Here is a 17,916-nt window from a genome sequence, read left to right as displayed (position 1 = left end):
ATCATCATATATTTATACCCGTTACTCGTAGAGTAAAAGGTTGTATAATATTCGTGCAAAAGTATGTAACATAAAGTAAATATATTCTTGATCAGGGTCACTAGCCGAGTCGATATAGCCATGTCCGTCTGTCTGTCTGTCTGCCTGTCCGTCCGTATGAACGCTGAGATCTCGAAAGCTACAAAAGCTAGAAGGTTGAGATTTGTCACACCCTTTAGCTGAGTTACGATTATAGTCGGGACACCAACCCGAGTGCAGCGTTCGCACTCCCTTTAGCTGAGTGACGGGTATTAAATAGTCGGGACACCAACCCGACTATAGCGTTCTCTCTTGTTTTTCAAATGAATTCACGCCAAGAGTTATGTATAGATCATATTATTGGACCACAACAACAAAATATAATTTGGCGAAAATAGAAAACCACATTGGCTGTGGCATAGCGAATTTTTGGCATCTGTCGCCGGTATTTTAAGCAATATTGGCAAATTTTTTATGGTTTTCGCTGCGCACGTTTTTTGTTGATTATTTATGACATTACATACATAATGCAAGCGTAATGGATGCGAGTGTTCATTAAGCACAATGAATGTCGTGCACTCAGTGCCAACCCTCGTCCCTCAAGGGGAGAATGCGTTGGGAGCCCAAGCATTTTGCACAGGGCGGTATGGTAAGTGTGTGAGCCACCCCCTTTGGGTTTTGCAGTTTTGCGAAAAAATTAAAATTTGCTGCACACATGTAATGAATATTTACAATACACTGCTGCCACAAAAGAAATGAATTCAAAGGGAACGAAATTCTCGGAACGGGGCCACAAAGGAAAACCCCCTTAAAGAAGGCGAAACCTCCTTGTAAGGCTGGTACAGAAGGTGAAGCCAAAGAATTGTCGTATGTTACGATTATGCGTAGTCATAGCTGTGGAACAGAAATTGACTTCTGTGAGAATATATTTACAAGACTTACAAGTCCATCCGAAATCTTATGGAGCCGTATACAAGGTAGTGTCACGTAATTAAAAACTAAGTTTCTTGTAAAATAAAATACTTTTAGTCCAAAAAATGTTTATTCTTTTCAATTTTTGCCGTACTAAATTAAAAATAAAGCAATTTGAACTAAAACTTCATGATTCAAAATATTTTCCAACTAAATTTTTGTTGCATTTCTATACCTTTATAAATGATTTCTATATCTTAATTTCTCTAAGCAGCCATATTCGATTCCTTTCATCTGCTATGTTTCAAACATGCAGTTTTACAATTAAATAAACCAGTAATAAAACTAATTTCCTAGAATTTTGAAATGGGGTTTATTTGGTAGAAACATTTTTATTTAAAATTCTTTTTTTTCACTTAAATGAGTGGGTGTACGTACGTTTGTTGCGCTACCAAAGCTCTCCACTTTGGCCAACTAAGTGTTTTGCCATTAAACATTTACGATGGCACCGTTAAGGCAACACACACGCGTGACTTGGCCAGCTGTTAGGTGAAATAAAGATGGTTATTAAAATTAATTAACGCACGGCGATTTGTTGGCCGGCGCCATTAAGCGAAATGAAGTTGTAGTTAAATTTTGAATGCATTAAATTAATCATAAGCAGGTCGGTCTCCCATCTGTTGGCCGGATATGAGCACTCGAGCTTGGCCAAAAGAGCTGCAGTTGTGTCACCAGAGAACGGGCCCTGCCCAGGATATTATGCACATTTAAATGCAACTGATTAATCATGGATAAATTTGTTTTGCGTTCACAGTTGCTGCTGCTGGTTCTGCTGCTTTTGCTGGTCACGTGACTGCAAACAATTTGACTTCAAACACATTAACAGTTACGGTCGGGCAAAACCGGAGGAGGCCTGAGGAGAGCCGGATAACTCCCGGGGAGCAAATACGGCTACTGCACGCAGAGGGTTTGTCACCAGCAACAACTTAACTTGGCTAACTAAAACTTTTCATGCATTGCCGTTGACAGTGCAATAAACATGCCAAAACAAATGCAGCAGAGGCAGCGACAACAATGGCAACAACTTATGAAAACAACAGTGTCAACTGACCCTCCCCCACCACGCCCACCCTGCATGACATCTTCGGGGTTAGAGGAGAGTTGAACTGAGGGCGGGGGTTTGGAGCTACCCCTTTGAAAATAGACACGTAAGCCATGGAATTATTTAGTCACTGGGCGATGGGGAGCCGCAAATAGTTCGACGCCTTTTTCTAAGAATTTTGAAGGAGGCGCAGCTACTCGACTGATTTATGAAGTTTGCATTGACATTGGAATTTTTACTAGGACAGACTTTTCTTAGACTAAGAAACAATAGGTTCCCAAACCCAAAAACAAAATAGAAAACTTTAGACTTAAAAAGTTAAAAGTAAACCTAAGGGCCAAATTTATTTAATTTAATTCTAACGCCCACAAACGATTTTAAAATGTGTCTAGCGCCCACACCTTAAAAGATTTCGGAGAAGTATAAATTTGCATTTATTGTTTGTTGTGTATATTTATACCTATCGAAATGTAGAAGAAGTGATATTCTTGTTTTTTTTATACTATTGCAGAGGGTATTATAATTTTGGTAAGAAGTTTGTACACACAAAAAAAAACTTGGTAAAATCAACTGTAATAATTGTCAAACAGGCCCCAACCAGCAAAATTGTCAATTCTACTAAGTAAATAGTCATTTCACAACAACAAAATACACACAATTAGCAAAGACACAAACCCAAAGCAAAAACAAAATACACGTAACTATTTTAATAGTTACGTAACTATCTTTGTTGGTCAATTTTACCAAGCAAATTTTTTTGTGTGCAAATCAACTTTGAAAACCGACCCGATCGGTCGTCTATATCCTGTAGCTCCCATAGGAACAATCGGATGTAGCTTTAAAATAAAGATATTTCGCTCAGTGTAAGAGCTATTGACAAGAATCTTTCTAAATCTCATTATTTTACGCATACCTTGATCAGGGTAAGAGCGCGTGCCGATCGGACGTATATATCTTATAGCTCCCATAGGAACAATATGGTGAAATCGGTCTAAATTCGCGCAGAATATAAGCTATTGACATGAAACTTTTCAAATCTTATTATTTTATGCATACCTTGATTACCGTAAAAGCGCGTGCCGATCGGGCGTCTATATCCTATAGCTCCCATAGGAAAAATAGGGTGAACAATTTTATTTTTTTTAATTATAAAAAATATTTTGTTGTTTATTAATTCGTGTTGCTATTCTAGTCAAGTTTTCATTCGCAAAATCTGAAAGGGTATTAAAGATAGCTTTTGTCCTCGTTTTTAGTTTAATGATGTAAAATGAAATTTAAAATACAAAAATTAAATAAGCATAAAGAGTATATGGCCAACACTTAGCCCTACGAATTTCGCCAACGACCATACCACGCTGAACACATCGGTTCTCGTCCGATCACCGAAATTAAGCAGCGTCGGGCGCGGTTAGTACTTAGATGGGGGACCGCTTGGGAACACCGCGTGTTGTTGGCCTCGTCAACAACTTTTTGCCGCTTTTTTATTTTTTTAACGCAATCTGAATAGAATTTTTCTTTTCGCAAAAAATTTCAATTTCAAATGAAACCTAATCCAAATTCTTATCGATGTTTTCAAAAATATTTCTTGCACTGATTTATAAATCAGAACTCTCCAGCCCCGTTTTAAAGTTTTTCCTACGATTATAAGCATTTTCTATATTGTTCGAAGCTGATGTAAATATATTCTCTGGGCAGGAGTGGAATTCAGAGTATAAGGCCAACACTTAGCCCTGCGACTTTCGCCAACGACCATACCACGCTGAACACATCGGTTCTCGTCCGATCACCGAAATTAAGCAGCGTCGGGCGCGGTTAGTACTTAGATGGGGGACCGCTTGGGAACACCGCGTGTTGTTGGCCTCGTCAACAACTTTTTGCCGCTTTTTTATTTTTTTAACGCAATCTGAATAGCATTTTTCTTTTCGCAAAAAATTTCAATTTCAAATGAAACCTAATCCAAATTCTTATCGATGTTTTCAAAAATATTTCTTGCACTGATTTATAAATCAGAACTCTCCAGCCCCGTTTTAAAGTTTTTCCTACGATTATAAGCATTTTCTATATGTTCGAAGCTGATGTAAATATATCTGGGCAGGAGTGGAATTCAGAGTATAAGGCCAACACTTAGCCCTGCGACTTTCGCCAACGACCATACCACGCTGAACACATCGGTTCTCGTCCGATCAACGAAATTAAGCAGCGTCGGGCGCGGTTAGTACTTAGATGGGGGACCGCTTGGGAACACCGCGTTTTGTTGGCCTCGTCAACAACTTTTTGCCGCTTTTTTATTTTTTTAACGCAATCTGAATAGCATTTTTCTTTTCGCAAAAAATTTCAATTTCAAATGAAACCTAATCCAAATTCTTATCGATGTTTTCAAAAATATTTCTTGCACTGATTTATAAATCAGAACTCTCCAGCCCCGTTTTAAAGTTTTTCCTACGATTATAAGCATTTTCTATATGTTCGAAGCTGATGTAAATATATCTGGGCAGGAGTGGAATTCAGAGTATAAGGCCAACACTTAGCCCTGCGACTTTCGCCAACGACCATACCACGCTGAACACATCGGTTCTCGTCCGATCACCGAAATTAAGCAGCGTCGGGCGCGGTTAGTACTTAGATGGGGGACCGCTTGGGAACACCGCGTGTTGTTGGCCTCGTCAACAACTTTTTGCCGCTTTTTTATTTTTTTAACGCAATCTGAATAGCATTTTTCTTTTCGCAAAAAATTTCAATTTCAAATGAAACCTAATCCAAATTTTTATCGATGTTTTCAAAAATATTTCTTGCACTGATTTATAAATCAGAACTCTCCAGCCCCGTTTTAAAGTTTTTCCTACGATTATAAGCATTTTCTATATGTTCGAAGCTGATGTAAATATATCTGGGCAGGAGTGGAATTCAGAGTATAAGGCCAACACTTAGCCCTGCGACTTTCGCCAACGACCATACCACGCTGAACACATCGGTTCTCGTCCGATCACCGAAATTAAGCAGCGTCGGGCGCGGTTAGTACTTAGATGGGGGACCGCTTGGGAACACCGCGTGTTGTTGGCCTCGTCAACAACTTTTTGCCGCTTTTTTATTTTTTTAACGCAATCTGAATAGCATTTTTCTTTTCGCAAAAAATTTCAATTTCAAATGAAACCTAATCCAAATTCTTATCGATGTTTTCAAAAATATTTCTTGCACTGATTTATAAATCAGAACTCTCCAGCCCCGTTTTAAAGTTTTTCCTACGATTATAAGCATTTTCTATATGTTCGAAGCTGATGTAAATATATCTGGGCAGGAGTGGAATTCAGAGTATAAGGCCAACACTTAGCCCTGCGACTTTCGCCAACGACCATACCACGCTGAACACATCGGTTCTCGTCCGATCACCGAAATTAAGCAGCGTCGGGCGCGGTTAGTACTTAGATGGGGGACCGCTTGGGAACACCGCGTGTTGTTGGCCTCGTCAACAACTTTTTGCCGCTTTTTTATTTTTTTAACGCAATCTGAATAGCATTTTTCTTTTCGCAAAAAATTTCAATTTCAAATGAAACCTAATCCAAATTCTTATCGATGTTTTCAAAAATATTTCTTGCACTGATTTATAAATCAGAACTCTCCAGCCCCGTTTTAAAGTTTTTCCTACGATTATAAGCATATTCTATATGTTCGAAGCTGATGTAAATATATCTGGGCAGGAGTGGAATTCAGAGTATAAGGCCAACACTTAGCCCTGCGACTTTCGCCAACGACCATACCACGCTGAACACATCGGTTCTCGTCCGATCACCGAAATTAAGCAGCGTCGGGCGCGGTTAGTACTTAGATGGGGGACCGCTTGGGAACACCGCGTGTTGTTGGCCTCGTCAACAACTTTTTGCCGCTTTTTTATTTTTTTAACGCAATCTGAATAGCATTTTTCTTTTCGCAAAAAATTTCAATTTCAAATGAAACCTAATCCAAATTCTTATCGATGTTTTCAAAAATATTTCTTGCACTGATTTATAAATCAGAACTCTCCAGCCCCGTTTTAAAGTTTTTCCTACGATTATAAGCATTTTCTATATGTTCGAAGCTGATGTAAATATATCTGGGCAGGAGTGGAATTCAGAGTATAAGGCCAACACTTAGCCCTGCGACTTTCGCCAACGACCATACCACGCTGAACACATCGGTTCTCGTCCGATCACCGAAATTAAGCAGCGTCGGGCGCGGTTAGTACTTAGATGGGGGACCGCTTGGGAACACCGCGTGTTGTTGGCCTCGTCAACAACTTTTTGCCGCTTTTTTATTTTTTTAACGCAATCTGAATAGCATTTTTCTTTTCGCAAAAAATTTCAATTTCAAATGAAACCTAATCCAAATTCTTATCGATGTTTTCAAAAATATTTCTTGCACTGATTTATAAATCAGAACTCTCCAGCCCCGTTTTAAAGTTTTTCCTACGATTATAAGCATTTTCTATATGTTCGAAGCTGATGTAAATATATCTGGGCAGGAGTGGAATTCAGAGTATAAGGCCAACACTTAGCCCTGCGACTTTCGCCAACGACCATACCACGCTGAACACATCGGTTCTCGTCCGATCACCGAAATTAAGCAGCGTCGGGCGCGGTTAGTACTTAGATGGGGGACCGCTTGGGAACACCGCGTGTTGTTGGCCTCGTCAACAACTTTTTGCCGCTTTTTTATTTTTTTAACGCAATCTGAATAGCATTTTTCTTTTCGCAAAAAATTTCAATTTCAAATGAAACCTAATCCAAATTCTTATCGATGTTTTCAAAAATATTTCTTGCACTGATTTATAAATCAGAACTCTCCAGCCCCGTTTTAAAGTTTTTCCTACGATTATAAGCATTTTCTATATGTTCGAAGCTGATGTAAATATATCTGGGCAGGAGTGGAATTCAGAGTATAAGGCCAACACTTAGCCCTGCGACTTTCGCCAACGACCATACCACGCTGAACACATCGGTTCTCGTCCGATCACCGAAATTAAGCAGCGTCGGGCGCGGTTAGTACTTAGATGGGGGACCGCTTGGGAACACCGCGTGTTGTTGGCCTCGTCAACAACTTTTTGCCGCTTTTTTATTTTTTTAACGCAATCTGAATAGCATTTTTCTTTTCGCAAAAAATTTCAATTTCAAATGAAACCTAATCCAAATTCTTATCGATGTTTTCAAAAATATTTCTTGCACTGATTTATAAATCAGAACTCTCCAGCCCCGTTTTAAAGTTTTTCCTACGATTATAAGCATTTTCTATATGTTCGAAGCTGATGTAAATATATCTCTGGGCAGGAGTGGAATTCAGAGTATAAGGCCAACACTTAGCCCTGCGACTTTCGCCAACGACCATACCACGCTGAACACATCGGTTCTCGTCCGATCACCGAAATTAAGCAGCGTCGGGCGCGGTTAGTACTTAGATGGGGGACCGCTTGGGAACACCGCGTGTTGTTGGCCTCGTCAACAACTTTTTGCCGCTTTTTTATTTTTTTAACGCAATCTGAATAGCATTTTTCTTTTCGCAAAAAATTTCAATTTCAAATGAAACCTAATCCAAATTCTTATCGATGTTTTCAAAAATATTTCTTGCACTGATTTATAAATCAGAACTCTCCAGCCCCGTTTTAAAGTTTTTCCTACGATTATAAGCATTTTCTATATGTTCGAAGCTGATGTAAATATATCTGGGCAGGAGTGGAATTCAGAGTATAAGGCCAACACTTAGCCCTGCGACTTTCGCCAACGACCATACCACGCTGAACACATCGGTTCTCGTCCGATCACCGAAATTAAGCAGCGTCGGGCGCGGTTAGTACTTAGATGGGGGACCGCTTGGGAACACCGCGTGTTGTTGGCCTCGTCAACAACTTTTTGCCGCTTTTTTATTTTTTTAACGCAATCTGAATAGCATTTTTCTTTTCGCAAAAAATTTCAATTTCAAATGAAACCTAATCCAAATTCTTATCGATGTTTTCAAAAATATTTCTTGCACTGATTTATAAATCAGAACTCTCCAGCCCCGTTTTAAAGTTTTTCCTACGATTATAAGCATTTTCTATATGTTCGAAGCTGATGTAAATATATCTGGGCAGGAGTGGAATTCAGAGTATAAGGCCAACACTTAGCCCTGCGACTTTCGCCAACGACCATACCACGCTGAACACATCGGTTCTCGTCCGATCACCGAAATTAAGCAGCGTCGGGCGCGGTTAGTACTTAGATGGGGGACCGCTTGGGAACACCGCGTTTTGTTGGCCTCGTCAACAACTTTTTGCCGCTTTTTTATTTTTTTAACGCAATCTGAATAGCATTTTTATTTTCGCAAAAAATTTCAATTTCAAATGAAACCTAATCCAAATTCTTATCGATGTTTTCAAAAATATTTCTTGCACTGATTTATAAATCAGAACTCTCCAGCCCCGTTTTAAAGTTTTTCCTACGATTATAAGCATTTTCTATATGTTCGAAGCTGATGTAAATATATCTGGGCAGGAGTGGAATTCAGAGTATAAGGCCAACACTTAGCCCTGCGACTTTCGCCAACGACCATACCACGCTGAACACATCGGTTCTCGTCCGATCACCGAAATTAAGCAGCGGTCGGGCGCGGTTAGTACTTAGATGGGGGACCGCTTGGGAACACCGCGTGTTGTTGGCCTCGTCAACAACTTTTTGCCGCTTTTTTATTTTTTTAACGCAATCTGAATAGCATTTTTCTTTTCGCAAAAAATTTCAATTTCAAATGAAACCTAATCCAAATTCTTATCGATGTTTTCAAAAATATTTCTTGCACTGATTTATAAATCAGAACTCTCCAGCCCCGTTTTAAAGTTTTTCCTACGATTATAAGCATTTTCTATATGTTCGAAGCTGATGTAAATATATCTGGGCAGGAGTGGAATTCAGAGTATAAGGCCAACACTTAGCCCTGCGACTTTCGCCAACGACCATACCACGCTGAACACATCGGTTCTCGTCCGATCACCGAAATTAAGCAGCGTCGGGCGCGGTTAGTACTTAGATGGGGGACCGCTTGGGAACACCGCGTGTTGTTGGCCTCGTCAACAACTTTTTGCCGCTTTTTTATTTTTTTAACGCAATCTGAATAGCATTTTTCTTTTCGCAAAAAATTTCAATTTCAAATGAAACCTAATCCAAATTCTTATCGATGTTTTCAAAAATATTTCTTGCACTGATTTATAAATCAGAACTCTCCAGCCCCGTTTTAAAGTTTTTCCTACGATTATAAGCATTTTCTATATGTTCGAAGCTGATGTAAATATATCTGGGCAGGAGTGGAATTCAGAGTATAAGGCCAACACTTAGCCCTGCGACTTTCGCCAACGACCATACCACGCTGAACACATCGGTTCTCGTCCGATCACCGAAATTAAGCAGCGTCGGGCGCGGTTAGTACTTAGATGGGGGACCGCTTGGGAACACCGCGTGTTGTTGGCCTCGTCAACAACTTTTTGCCGCTTTTTTATTTTTTTAACGCAATCTGAATAGCATTTTTCTTTTCGCAAAAAATTTCAATTTCAAATGAAACCTAATCCAAATTCTTATCGATGTTTTCAAAAATATTTCTTGCACTGATTTATAAATCAGAACTCTCCAGCCCCGTTTTAAAGTTTTTCCTACGATTATAAGCATTTTCTATATGTTCGAAGCTGATGTAAATATATCTGGGCAGGAGTGGAATTCAGAGTATAAGGCCAACACTTAGCCCTGCGACTTTCGCCAACGACCATACCACGCTGAACACATCGGTTCTCGTCCGATCACCGAAATTAAGCAGCGTCGGGCGCGGTTAGTACTTAGATGGGGGACCGCTTGGGAACACCGCGTGTTGTTGGCCTCGTCAACAACTTTTTGCCGCTTTTTTATTTTTTTAACGCAATCTGAATAGCATTTTTCTTTTCGCAAAAAATTTCAATTTCAAATGAAACCTAATCCAAATTCTTATCGATGTTTTCAAAAATATTTCTTGCACTGATTTATAAATCAGAACTCTCCAGCCCCGTTTTAAAGTTTTTCCTACGATTATAAGCATTTTCTATATGTTCGAAGCTGATGTAAATATATCTGGGCAGGAGTGGAATTCAGAGTATAAGGCCAACACTTAGCCCTGCGACTTTCGCCAACGACCATACCACGCTGAACACATCGGTTCTCGTCCGATCACCGAAATTAAGCAGCGTCGGGCGCGGTTAGTACTTAGATGGGGGACCGCTTGGGAACACCGCGTGTTGTTGGCCTCGTCAACAACTTTTTGCCGCTTTTTTATTTTTTTAACGCAATCTGAATAGCATTTTTCTTTTCGCAAAAAATTTCAATTTCAAATGAAACCTAATCCAAATTCTTATCGATGTTTTCAAAAATATTTCTTGCACTGATTTATAAATCAGAACTCTCCAGCCCCGTTTTAAAGTTTTTCCTACGATTATAAGCATTTTCTATATGTTCGAAGCTGATGTAAATATATCTGGGCAGGAGTGGAATTCAGAGTATAAGGCCAACACTTAGCCCTGCGACTTTCGCCAACGACCATACCACGCTGAACACATCGGTTCTCGTCCGATCACCGAAATTAAGCAGCGTCGGGCGCGGTTAGTACTTAGATGGGGGACCGCTTGGGAACACCGCGTGTTGTTGGCCTCGTCAACAACTTTTTGCCGCTTTTTTATTTTTTTAACGCAATCTGAATAGCATTTTTCTTTTCGCAAAAAATTTCAATTTCAAATGAAACCTAATCCAAATTCTTATCGATGTTTTCAAAAATATTTCTTGCACTGATTTATAAATCAGAACTCTCCAGCCCCGTTTTAAAGTTTTTCCTACGATTATAAGCATTTTCTATATGTTCGAAGCTGATGTAAATATATCTGGGCAGGAGTGGAATTCAGAGTATAAGGCCAACACTTAGCCCTGCGACTTTCGCCAACGACCATACCACGCTGAACACATCGGTTCTCGTCCGATCACCGAAATTAAGCAGCGTCGGGCGCGGTTAGTACTTAGATGGGGGACCGCTTGGGAACACCGCGTGTTGTTGGCCTCGTCAACAACTTTTTGCCGCTTTTTTATTTTTTTAACGCAATCTGAATAGCATTTTTCTTTTCGCAAAAAATTTCAATTTCAAATGAAACCTAATCCAAATTCTTATCGATGTTTTCAAAAATATTTCTTGCACTGATTTATAAATCAGAACTCTCCAGCCCCGTTTTAAAGTTTTTCCTACGATTATAAGCATTTTCTATATGTTCGAAGCTGATGTAAATATATCTGGGCAGGAGTGGAATTCAGAGTATAAGGCCAACACTTAGCCCTGCGACTTTCGCCAACGACCATACCACGCTGAACACATCGGTTCTCGTCCGATCACCGAAATTAAGCAGCGTCGGGCGCGGTTAGTACTTAGATGGGGGACCGCTTGGGAACACCGCGTGTTGTTGGCCTCGTCAACAACTTTTTGCCGCTTTTTTATTTTTTTAACGCAATCTGAATAGCATTTTTCTTTTCGCAAAAAATTTCAATTTCAAATGAAACCTAATCCAAATTCTTATCGATGTTTTCAAAAATATTTCTTGCACTGATTTATAAATCAGAACTCTCCAGCCCCGTTTTAAAGTTTTTCCTACGATTATAAGCATTTTCTATATTGTTCGAAGCTGATGTAAATATATCTGGGCAGGAGTGGAATTCAGAGTATAAGGCCAACACTTAGCCCTGCGACTTTCGCCAACGACCATACCACGCTGAACACATCGGTTCTCGTCCGATCACCGAAATTAAGCAGCGTCGGGCGCGGTTAGTACTTAGATGGGGGACCGCTTGGGAACACCGCGTGTTGTTGGCCTCGTCAACAACTTTTTGCCGCTTTTTTATTTTTTTAACGCAATCTGAATAGCATTTTTCTTTTCGCAAAAAATTTCAATTTCAAATGAAACCTAATCCAAATTCTTATCGATGTTTTCAAAAATATTTCTTGCACTGATTTATAAATCAGAACTCTCCAGCCCCGTTTTAAAGTTTTTCCTACGATTATAAGCATTTTCTATATGTTCGAAGCTGATGTAAATATATCTGGGCAGGAGTGGAATTCAGAGTATAAGGCCAACACTTAGCCCTGCGACTTTCGCCAACGACCATACCACGCTGAACACATCGGTTCTCGTCCGATCACCGAAATTAAGCAGCGTCGGGCGCGGTTAGTACTTAGATGGGGGACCGCTTGGGAACACCGCGTGTTGTTGGCCTCGTCAACAACTTTTTGCCGCTTTTTTATTTTTTTAACGCAATCTGAATAGCATTTTTCTTTTCGCAAAAAATTTCAATTTCAAATGAAACCTAATCCAAATTCTTATCGATGTTTTCAAAAATATTTCTTGCACTGATTTATAAATCAGAACTCTCCAGCCCCGTTTTAAAGTTTTTCCTACGATTATAAGCATTTTCTATATGTTCGAAGCTGATGTAAATATATCTGGGCAGGAGTGGAATTCAGAGTATAAGGCCAACACTTAGCCCTGCGACTTTCGCCAACGACCATACCACGCTGAACACATCGGTTCTCGTCCGATCACCGAAATTAAGCAGCGTCGGGCGCGGTTAGTACTTAGATGGGGGACCGCTTGGGAACACCGCGTGTTGTTGGCCTCGTCAACAACTTTTTGCCGCTTTTTTATTTTTTTAACGCAATCTGAATAGCATTTTTCTTTTCGCAAAAAATTTCAATTTCAAATGAAACCTAATCCAAATTCTTATCGATGTTTTCAAAAATATTTCTTGCACTGATTTATAAATCAGAACTCTCCAGCCCCGTTTTAAAGTTTTTCCTACGATTATAAGCATTTTCTATATGTTCGAAGCTGATGTAAATATATCTGGGCAGGAGTGGAATTCAGAGTATAAGGCCAACACTTAGCCCTGCGACTTTCGCCAACGACCATACCACGCTGAACACATCGGTTCTCGTCCGATCACCGAAATTAAGCAGCGTCGGGCGCGGTTAGTACTTAGATGGGGGACCGCTTGGGAACACCGCGTGTTGTTGGCCTCGTCAACAACTTTTTGCCGCTTTTTTATTTTTTTAACGCAATCTGAATAGCATTTTTCTTTTCGCAAAAAATTTCAATTTCAAATGAAACCTAATCCAAATTCTTATCGATGTTTTCAAAAATATTTCTTGCACTGATTTATAAATCAGAACTCTCCAGCCCCGTTTTAAAGTTTTTCCTACGATTATAAGCATTTTCTATATGTTCGAAGCTGATGTAAATATATCTGGGCAGGAGTGGAATTCAGAGTATAAGGCCAACACTTAGCCCTGCGACTTTCGCCAACGACCATACCACGCTGAACACATCGGTTCTCGTCCGATCACCGAAATTAAGCAGCGTCGGGCGCGGTTAGTACTTAGATGGGGGACCGCTTGGGAACACCGCGTGTTGTTGGCCTCGTCAACAACTTTTTGCCGCTTTTTTATTTTTTTAACGCAATCTGAATAGCATTTTTCTTTTCGCAAAAAATTTCAATTTCAAATGAAACCTAATCCAAATTCTTATCGATGTTTTCAAAAATATTTCTTGCACTGATTTATAAATCAGAACTCTCCAGCCCCGTTTTAAAGTTTTTCCTACGATTATAAGCATTTTCTATATGTTCGAAGCTGATGTAAATATATCTGGGCAGGAGTGGAATTCAGAGTATAAGGCCAACACTTAGCCCTGCGACTTTCGCCAACGACCATACCACGCTGAACACATCGGTTCTCGTCCGATCACCGAAATTAAGCAGCGTCGGGCGCGGTTAGTACTTAGATGGGGGACCGCTTGGGAACACCGCGTGTTGTTGGCCTCGTCAACAACTTTTTGCCGCTTTTTTATTTTTTTAACGCAATCTGAATAGCATTTTTCTTTTCGCAAAAAATTTCAATTTCAAATGAAACCTAATCCAAATTCTTATCGATGTTTTCAAAAATATTTCTTGCACTGATTTATAAATCAGAACTCTCCAGCCCCGTTTTAAAGTTTTTCCTACGATTATAAGCATTTTCTATATGTTCGAAGCTGATGTAAATATATCTGGGCAGGAGTGGAATTCAGAGTATAAGGCCAACACTTAGCCCTGCGACTTTCGCCAACGACCATACCACGCTGAACACATCGGTTCTCGTCCGATCACCGAAATTAAGCAGCGTCGGGCGCGGTTAGTACTTAGATGGGGGACCGCTTGGGAACACCGCGTGTTGTTGGCCTCGTCAACAACTTTTTGCCGCTTTTTTATTTTTTTAACGCAATCTGAATAGCATTTTTCTTTTCGCAAAAAATTTCAATTTCAAATGAAACCTAATCCAAATTCTTATCGATGTTTTCAAAAATATTTCTTGCACTGATTTATAAATCAGAACTCTCCAGCCCCGTTTTAAAGTTTTTCCTACGATTATAAGCATTTTCTATATGTTCGAAGCTGATGTAAATATATCTGGGCAGGAGTGGAATTCAGAGTATAAGGCCAACACTTAGCCCTGCGACTTTCGCCAACGACCATACCACGCTGAACACATCGGTTCTCGTCCGATCACCGAAATTAAGCAGCGTCGGGCGCGGTTAGTACTTAGATGGGGGACCGCTTGGGAACACCGCGTGTTGTTGGCCTCGTCAACAACTTTTTGCCGCTTTTTTATTTTTTTAACGCAATCTGAATAGCATTTTTCTTTTCGCAAAAAATTTCAATTTCAAATGAAACCTAATCCAAATTCTTATCGATGTTTTCAAAAATATTTCTTGCACTGATTTATAAATCAGAACTCTCCAGCCCCGTTTCAAAGTTTTTCCTACGATTATAAGCATTTTCTATATGTTCGAAGCTGATGTAAATATATCTGGGCAGGAGTGGAATTCAGAGTATAAGGCCAACACTTAGCCCTGCGACTTTCGCCAACGACCATACCACGCTGAACACATCGGTTCTCGTCCGATCACCGAAATTAAGCAGCGTCGGGCGCGGTTAGTACTTAGATGGGGGACCGCTTGGGAACACCGCGTGTTGTTGGCCTCGTCAACAACTTTTTGCCGCTTTTTTATTTTTTTAACGCAATCTGAATAGCATTTTTCTTTTCGCAAAAAATTTCAATTTCAAATGAAACCTAATCCAAATTCTTATCGATGTTTTCAAAAATATTTCTTGCACTGATTTATAAATCAGAACTCTCCAGCCCCGTTTCAAAGTTTTTCCTACGATTATAAGCATTTTCTATATTGTTCGAAGCTGATGTAAATATATCTGGGCAGGAGTGGAATTCAGAGTATAAGGCCAACACTTAGCCCTGCGACTTTCGCCAACGACCATACCACGCTGAACACATCGGTTCTCGTCCGATCACCGAAATTAAGCAGCGTCGGGCGCGGTTAGTACTTAGATGGGGGACCGCTTGGGAACACCGCGTGTTGTTGGCCTCGTCAACAACTTTTTGCCGCTTTTTTATTTTTTTAACGCAATCTGAATAGCATTTTTCTTTTCGCAAAAAATTTCAATTTCAAATGAAACCTAATCCAAATTCTTATCGATGTTTTCAAAAATATTTCTTGCACTGATTTATAAATCAGAACTCTCCAGCCCCGTTTCAAAGTTTTTCCTACGATTATAAGCATTTTCTATATGTTCGAAGCTGATGTAAATATATCTGGGCAGGAGTGGAATTCAGAGTATAAGGCCAACACTTAGCCCTGCGACTTTCGCCAACGACCATACCACGCTGAACACATCGGTTCTCGTCCGATCACCGAAATTAAGCAGCGTCGGGCGCGGTTAGTACTTAGATGGGGGACCGCTTGGGAACACCGCGTGTTGTTGGCCTCGTCAACAACTTTTTGCCGCTTTTTTATTTTTTTAACGCAATCTGAATAGCATTTTTCTTTTCGCAAAAAATTTCAATTTCAAATGAAACCTAATCCAAATTCTTATCGATGTTTTCAAAAATATTTCTTGCACTGATTTATAAATCAGAACTCTCCAGCCCCGTTTCAAAGTTTTTCCTACGATTATAAGCATTTTCTATATGTTCGAAGCTGATGTAAATATATCTGGGCAGGAGTGGAATTCAGAGTATAAGGCCAACACTTAGCCCTGCGACTTTCGCCAACGACCATACCACGCTGAACACATCGGTTCTCGTCCGATCACCGAAATTAAGCAGCGTCGGGCGCGGTTAGTACTTAGATGGGGGACCGCTTGGGAACACCGCGTGTTGTTGGCCTCGTCAACAACTTTTTGCCGCTTTTTTATTTTTTTAACGCAATCTGAATAGCATTTTTCTTTTCGCAAAAAATTTCAATTTCAAATGAAACCTAATCCAAATTCTTATCGATGTTTTCAAAAATATTTCTTGCACTGATTTATAAATCAGAACTCTCCAGCCCCGTTTCAAAGTTTTTCCTACGATTATAAGCATTTTCTATATGTTCGAAGCTGATGTAAATATATCTGGGCAGGAGTGGAATTCAGAGTATAAGGCCAACACTTAGCCCTGCGACTTTCGCCAACGACCATACCACGCTGAACACATCGGTTCTCGTCCGATCACCGAAATTAAGCAGCGTCGGGCGCGGTTAGTACTTAGATGGGGGACCGCTTGGGAACACCGCGTGTTGTTGGCCTCGTCAACAACTTTTTGCCGCTTTTTTATTTTTTTAACGCAATCTGAATAGCATTTTTCTTTTCGCAAAAAATTTCAATTTCAAATGAAACCTAATCCAAATTCTTATCGATGTTTTCAAAAATATTTCTTGCACTGATTTATAAATCAGAACTCTCCAGCCCCGTTTCAAAGTTTTTCCTACGATTATAAGCATTTTCTATATGTTCGAAGCTGATGTAAATATATCTGGGCAGGAGTGGAATTCAGAGTATAAGGCCAACACTTAGCCCTGCGACTTTCGCCAACGACCATACCACGCTGAACACATCGGTTCTCGTCCGATCACCGAAATTAAGCAGCGTCGGGCGCGGTTAGTACTTAGATGGGGGACCGCTTGGGAACACCGCGTGTTGTTGGCCTCGTCAACAACTTTTTGCCGCTTTTTTATTTTTTTAACGCAATCTGAATAGCATTTTTCTTTTCGCAAAAAATTTCAATTTCAAATGAAACCTAATCCAAATTCTTATCGATGTTTTCAAAAATATTTCTTGCACTGATTTATAAATCAGAACTCTCCAGCCCCGTTTCAAAGTTTTTCCTACGATTATAAGCATTTTCTATATGTTCGAAGCTGATGTAAATATATCTGGGCAGGAGTGGAATTCAGAGTATAAGGCCAACACTTAGCCCTGCGACTTTCGCCAACGACCATACCACGCTGAACACATCGGTTCTCGTCCGATCACCGAAATTAAGCAGCGTCGGGCGCGGTTAGTACTTAGATGGGGGACCGCTTGGGAACACCGCGTGTTGTTGGCCTCGTCAACAACTTTTTGCCGCTTTTTTATTTTTTTAACGCAATCTGAATAGCATTTTTCTTTTCGCAAAAAATTTCAATTTCAAATGAAACCTAATCCAAATTCTTATCGATGTTTTCAAAAATATTTCTTGCACTGATTTATAAATCAGAACTCTCCAGCCCCGTTTCAAAGTTTTTCCTACGATTATAAGCATTTTCTATATGTTCGAAGCTGATGTAAATATATCTGGGCAGGAGTGGAATTCAGAGTATAAGGCCAACACTTAGCCCTGCGACTTTCGCCAACGACCATACCACGCTGAACACATCGGTTCTCGTCCGATCACCGAAATTAAGCAGCGTCGGGCGCGGTTAGTACTTAGATGGGGGACCGCTTGGGAACACCGCGTGTTGTTGGCCTCGTCAACAACTTTTTGCC

The 17,916-nt window shown here is 40.1% G+C and overlaps 36 non-coding genes and 1 pseudogene across 36 annotated transcripts; all 37 read left to right on the top strand.

The window, feature by feature from the left end:
- Nucleotides 1-3,369: 3,369 nt before the first annotated feature.
- On the top strand, nt 3,370-3,488 carry LOC123002605 (5S ribosomal RNA). The gene has a single exon (XR_006412197.1). It is a non-coding gene; the product is annotated as a 5S ribosomal RNA (ribosomal RNA).
- Nucleotides 3,489-3,773: 285 nt separating this feature from the next.
- LOC123002604 (5S ribosomal RNA) lies at nt 3,774-3,892 on the top strand. The gene has a single exon (XR_006412196.1). It is a non-coding gene; the product is annotated as a 5S ribosomal RNA (ribosomal RNA).
- A 281-nt stretch (nt 3,893-4,173) lies between these two features.
- Nucleotides 4,174-4,292, top strand: LOC123002615 (5S ribosomal RNA; annotated as a pseudogene).
- A 281-nt stretch (nt 4,293-4,573) lies between these two features.
- Nucleotides 4,574-4,692, top strand: LOC123002603 (5S ribosomal RNA). Its single transcript, XR_006412195.1, has one exon. It is a non-coding gene; the product is annotated as a 5S ribosomal RNA (ribosomal RNA).
- Nucleotides 4,693-4,973: 281 nt separating this feature from the next.
- LOC123002602 (5S ribosomal RNA) lies at nt 4,974-5,092 on the top strand. The gene has a single exon (XR_006412194.1). It is a non-coding gene; the product is annotated as a 5S ribosomal RNA (ribosomal RNA).
- Nucleotides 5,093-5,373: 281 nt separating this feature from the next.
- LOC123002601 (5S ribosomal RNA) lies at nt 5,374-5,492 on the top strand. Its single transcript, XR_006412193.1, has one exon. It is a non-coding gene; the product is annotated as a 5S ribosomal RNA (ribosomal RNA).
- A 281-nt stretch (nt 5,493-5,773) lies between these two features.
- Nucleotides 5,774-5,892, top strand: LOC123002600 (5S ribosomal RNA). Its single transcript, XR_006412192.1, has one exon. It is a non-coding gene; the product is annotated as a 5S ribosomal RNA (ribosomal RNA).
- Nucleotides 5,893-6,173: 281 nt separating this feature from the next.
- LOC123002599 (5S ribosomal RNA) lies at nt 6,174-6,292 on the top strand. The gene has a single exon (XR_006412191.1). It is a non-coding gene; the product is annotated as a 5S ribosomal RNA (ribosomal RNA).
- A 281-nt stretch (nt 6,293-6,573) lies between these two features.
- LOC123002598 (5S ribosomal RNA) lies at nt 6,574-6,692 on the top strand. Its single transcript, XR_006412190.1, has one exon. It is a non-coding gene; the product is annotated as a 5S ribosomal RNA (ribosomal RNA).
- A 281-nt stretch (nt 6,693-6,973) lies between these two features.
- On the top strand, nt 6,974-7,092 carry LOC123002596 (5S ribosomal RNA). The gene has a single exon (XR_006412188.1). It is a non-coding gene; the product is annotated as a 5S ribosomal RNA (ribosomal RNA).
- Nucleotides 7,093-7,375: 283 nt separating this feature from the next.
- LOC123002595 (5S ribosomal RNA) lies at nt 7,376-7,494 on the top strand. The gene has a single exon (XR_006412187.1). It is a non-coding gene; the product is annotated as a 5S ribosomal RNA (ribosomal RNA).
- A 281-nt stretch (nt 7,495-7,775) lies between these two features.
- On the top strand, nt 7,776-7,894 carry LOC123002594 (5S ribosomal RNA). The gene has a single exon (XR_006412186.1). It is a non-coding gene; the product is annotated as a 5S ribosomal RNA (ribosomal RNA).
- A 281-nt stretch (nt 7,895-8,175) lies between these two features.
- On the top strand, nt 8,176-8,294 carry LOC123002593 (5S ribosomal RNA). The gene has a single exon (XR_006412185.2). It is a non-coding gene; the product is annotated as a 5S ribosomal RNA (ribosomal RNA).
- Nucleotides 8,295-8,575: 281 nt separating this feature from the next.
- LOC123002592 (5S ribosomal RNA) lies at nt 8,576-8,695 on the top strand. Its single transcript, XR_006412184.2, has one exon. It is a non-coding gene; the product is annotated as a 5S ribosomal RNA (ribosomal RNA).
- Nucleotides 8,696-8,976: 281 nt separating this feature from the next.
- Nucleotides 8,977-9,095, top strand: LOC123002591 (5S ribosomal RNA). The gene has a single exon (XR_006412183.1). It is a non-coding gene; the product is annotated as a 5S ribosomal RNA (ribosomal RNA).
- A 281-nt stretch (nt 9,096-9,376) lies between these two features.
- Nucleotides 9,377-9,495, top strand: LOC123002590 (5S ribosomal RNA). Its single transcript, XR_006412182.1, has one exon. It is a non-coding gene; the product is annotated as a 5S ribosomal RNA (ribosomal RNA).
- Nucleotides 9,496-9,776: 281 nt separating this feature from the next.
- LOC123002589 (5S ribosomal RNA) lies at nt 9,777-9,895 on the top strand. Its single transcript, XR_006412181.1, has one exon. It is a non-coding gene; the product is annotated as a 5S ribosomal RNA (ribosomal RNA).
- A 281-nt stretch (nt 9,896-10,176) lies between these two features.
- LOC123002588 (5S ribosomal RNA) lies at nt 10,177-10,295 on the top strand. Its single transcript, XR_006412180.1, has one exon. It is a non-coding gene; the product is annotated as a 5S ribosomal RNA (ribosomal RNA).
- A 281-nt stretch (nt 10,296-10,576) lies between these two features.
- On the top strand, nt 10,577-10,695 carry LOC123002587 (5S ribosomal RNA). Its single transcript, XR_006412179.1, has one exon. It is a non-coding gene; the product is annotated as a 5S ribosomal RNA (ribosomal RNA).
- A 281-nt stretch (nt 10,696-10,976) lies between these two features.
- On the top strand, nt 10,977-11,095 carry LOC123002585 (5S ribosomal RNA). The gene has a single exon (XR_006412177.1). It is a non-coding gene; the product is annotated as a 5S ribosomal RNA (ribosomal RNA).
- A 281-nt stretch (nt 11,096-11,376) lies between these two features.
- Nucleotides 11,377-11,495, top strand: LOC123002584 (5S ribosomal RNA). The gene has a single exon (XR_006412176.1). It is a non-coding gene; the product is annotated as a 5S ribosomal RNA (ribosomal RNA).
- Nucleotides 11,496-11,777: 282 nt separating this feature from the next.
- LOC123002583 (5S ribosomal RNA) lies at nt 11,778-11,896 on the top strand. The gene has a single exon (XR_006412175.1). It is a non-coding gene; the product is annotated as a 5S ribosomal RNA (ribosomal RNA).
- Nucleotides 11,897-12,177: 281 nt separating this feature from the next.
- Nucleotides 12,178-12,296, top strand: LOC123002582 (5S ribosomal RNA). The gene has a single exon (XR_006412174.1). It is a non-coding gene; the product is annotated as a 5S ribosomal RNA (ribosomal RNA).
- Nucleotides 12,297-12,577: 281 nt separating this feature from the next.
- Nucleotides 12,578-12,696, top strand: LOC123002581 (5S ribosomal RNA). Its single transcript, XR_006412173.1, has one exon. It is a non-coding gene; the product is annotated as a 5S ribosomal RNA (ribosomal RNA).
- A 281-nt stretch (nt 12,697-12,977) lies between these two features.
- LOC123002580 (5S ribosomal RNA) lies at nt 12,978-13,096 on the top strand. Its single transcript, XR_006412172.1, has one exon. It is a non-coding gene; the product is annotated as a 5S ribosomal RNA (ribosomal RNA).
- A 281-nt stretch (nt 13,097-13,377) lies between these two features.
- On the top strand, nt 13,378-13,496 carry LOC123002579 (5S ribosomal RNA). The gene has a single exon (XR_006412171.1). It is a non-coding gene; the product is annotated as a 5S ribosomal RNA (ribosomal RNA).
- Nucleotides 13,497-13,777: 281 nt separating this feature from the next.
- Nucleotides 13,778-13,896, top strand: LOC123002578 (5S ribosomal RNA). Its single transcript, XR_006412170.1, has one exon. It is a non-coding gene; the product is annotated as a 5S ribosomal RNA (ribosomal RNA).
- A 281-nt stretch (nt 13,897-14,177) lies between these two features.
- LOC123002577 (5S ribosomal RNA) lies at nt 14,178-14,296 on the top strand. The gene has a single exon (XR_006412169.1). It is a non-coding gene; the product is annotated as a 5S ribosomal RNA (ribosomal RNA).
- A 281-nt stretch (nt 14,297-14,577) lies between these two features.
- Nucleotides 14,578-14,696, top strand: LOC123002576 (5S ribosomal RNA). Its single transcript, XR_006412168.1, has one exon. It is a non-coding gene; the product is annotated as a 5S ribosomal RNA (ribosomal RNA).
- Nucleotides 14,697-14,977: 281 nt separating this feature from the next.
- Nucleotides 14,978-15,096, top strand: LOC123002574 (5S ribosomal RNA). Its single transcript, XR_006412166.1, has one exon. It is a non-coding gene; the product is annotated as a 5S ribosomal RNA (ribosomal RNA).
- A 282-nt stretch (nt 15,097-15,378) lies between these two features.
- On the top strand, nt 15,379-15,497 carry LOC123002573 (5S ribosomal RNA). Its single transcript, XR_006412165.1, has one exon. It is a non-coding gene; the product is annotated as a 5S ribosomal RNA (ribosomal RNA).
- A 281-nt stretch (nt 15,498-15,778) lies between these two features.
- On the top strand, nt 15,779-15,897 carry LOC123002572 (5S ribosomal RNA). Its single transcript, XR_006412164.1, has one exon. It is a non-coding gene; the product is annotated as a 5S ribosomal RNA (ribosomal RNA).
- Nucleotides 15,898-16,178: 281 nt separating this feature from the next.
- Nucleotides 16,179-16,297, top strand: LOC123002571 (5S ribosomal RNA). The gene has a single exon (XR_006412163.1). It is a non-coding gene; the product is annotated as a 5S ribosomal RNA (ribosomal RNA).
- A 281-nt stretch (nt 16,298-16,578) lies between these two features.
- On the top strand, nt 16,579-16,697 carry LOC123002570 (5S ribosomal RNA). The gene has a single exon (XR_006412162.1). It is a non-coding gene; the product is annotated as a 5S ribosomal RNA (ribosomal RNA).
- A 281-nt stretch (nt 16,698-16,978) lies between these two features.
- Nucleotides 16,979-17,097, top strand: LOC123002569 (5S ribosomal RNA). Its single transcript, XR_006412161.1, has one exon. It is a non-coding gene; the product is annotated as a 5S ribosomal RNA (ribosomal RNA).
- Nucleotides 17,098-17,378: 281 nt separating this feature from the next.
- Nucleotides 17,379-17,497, top strand: LOC123002568 (5S ribosomal RNA). The gene has a single exon (XR_006412160.1). It is a non-coding gene; the product is annotated as a 5S ribosomal RNA (ribosomal RNA).
- A 281-nt stretch (nt 17,498-17,778) lies between these two features.
- Nucleotides 17,779-17,897, top strand: LOC123002567 (5S ribosomal RNA). Its single transcript, XR_006412159.1, has one exon. It is a non-coding gene; the product is annotated as a 5S ribosomal RNA (ribosomal RNA).
- The last annotated feature ends 19 nt before the right edge of the window (nt 17,898-17,916 follow it).

The sequence above is a fragment of the Drosophila takahashii genome, chromosome 2R (genome assembly GCF_030179915.1).
Source record: "Drosophila takahashii strain IR98-3 E-12201 chromosome 2R, DtakHiC1v2, whole genome shotgun sequence".
NCBI classification, from domain to species: domain Eukaryota; kingdom Metazoa; phylum Arthropoda; class Insecta; order Diptera; family Drosophilidae; genus Drosophila; species Drosophila takahashii.
This window is presented reverse-complemented; position numbering and strand designations above follow the sequence as displayed.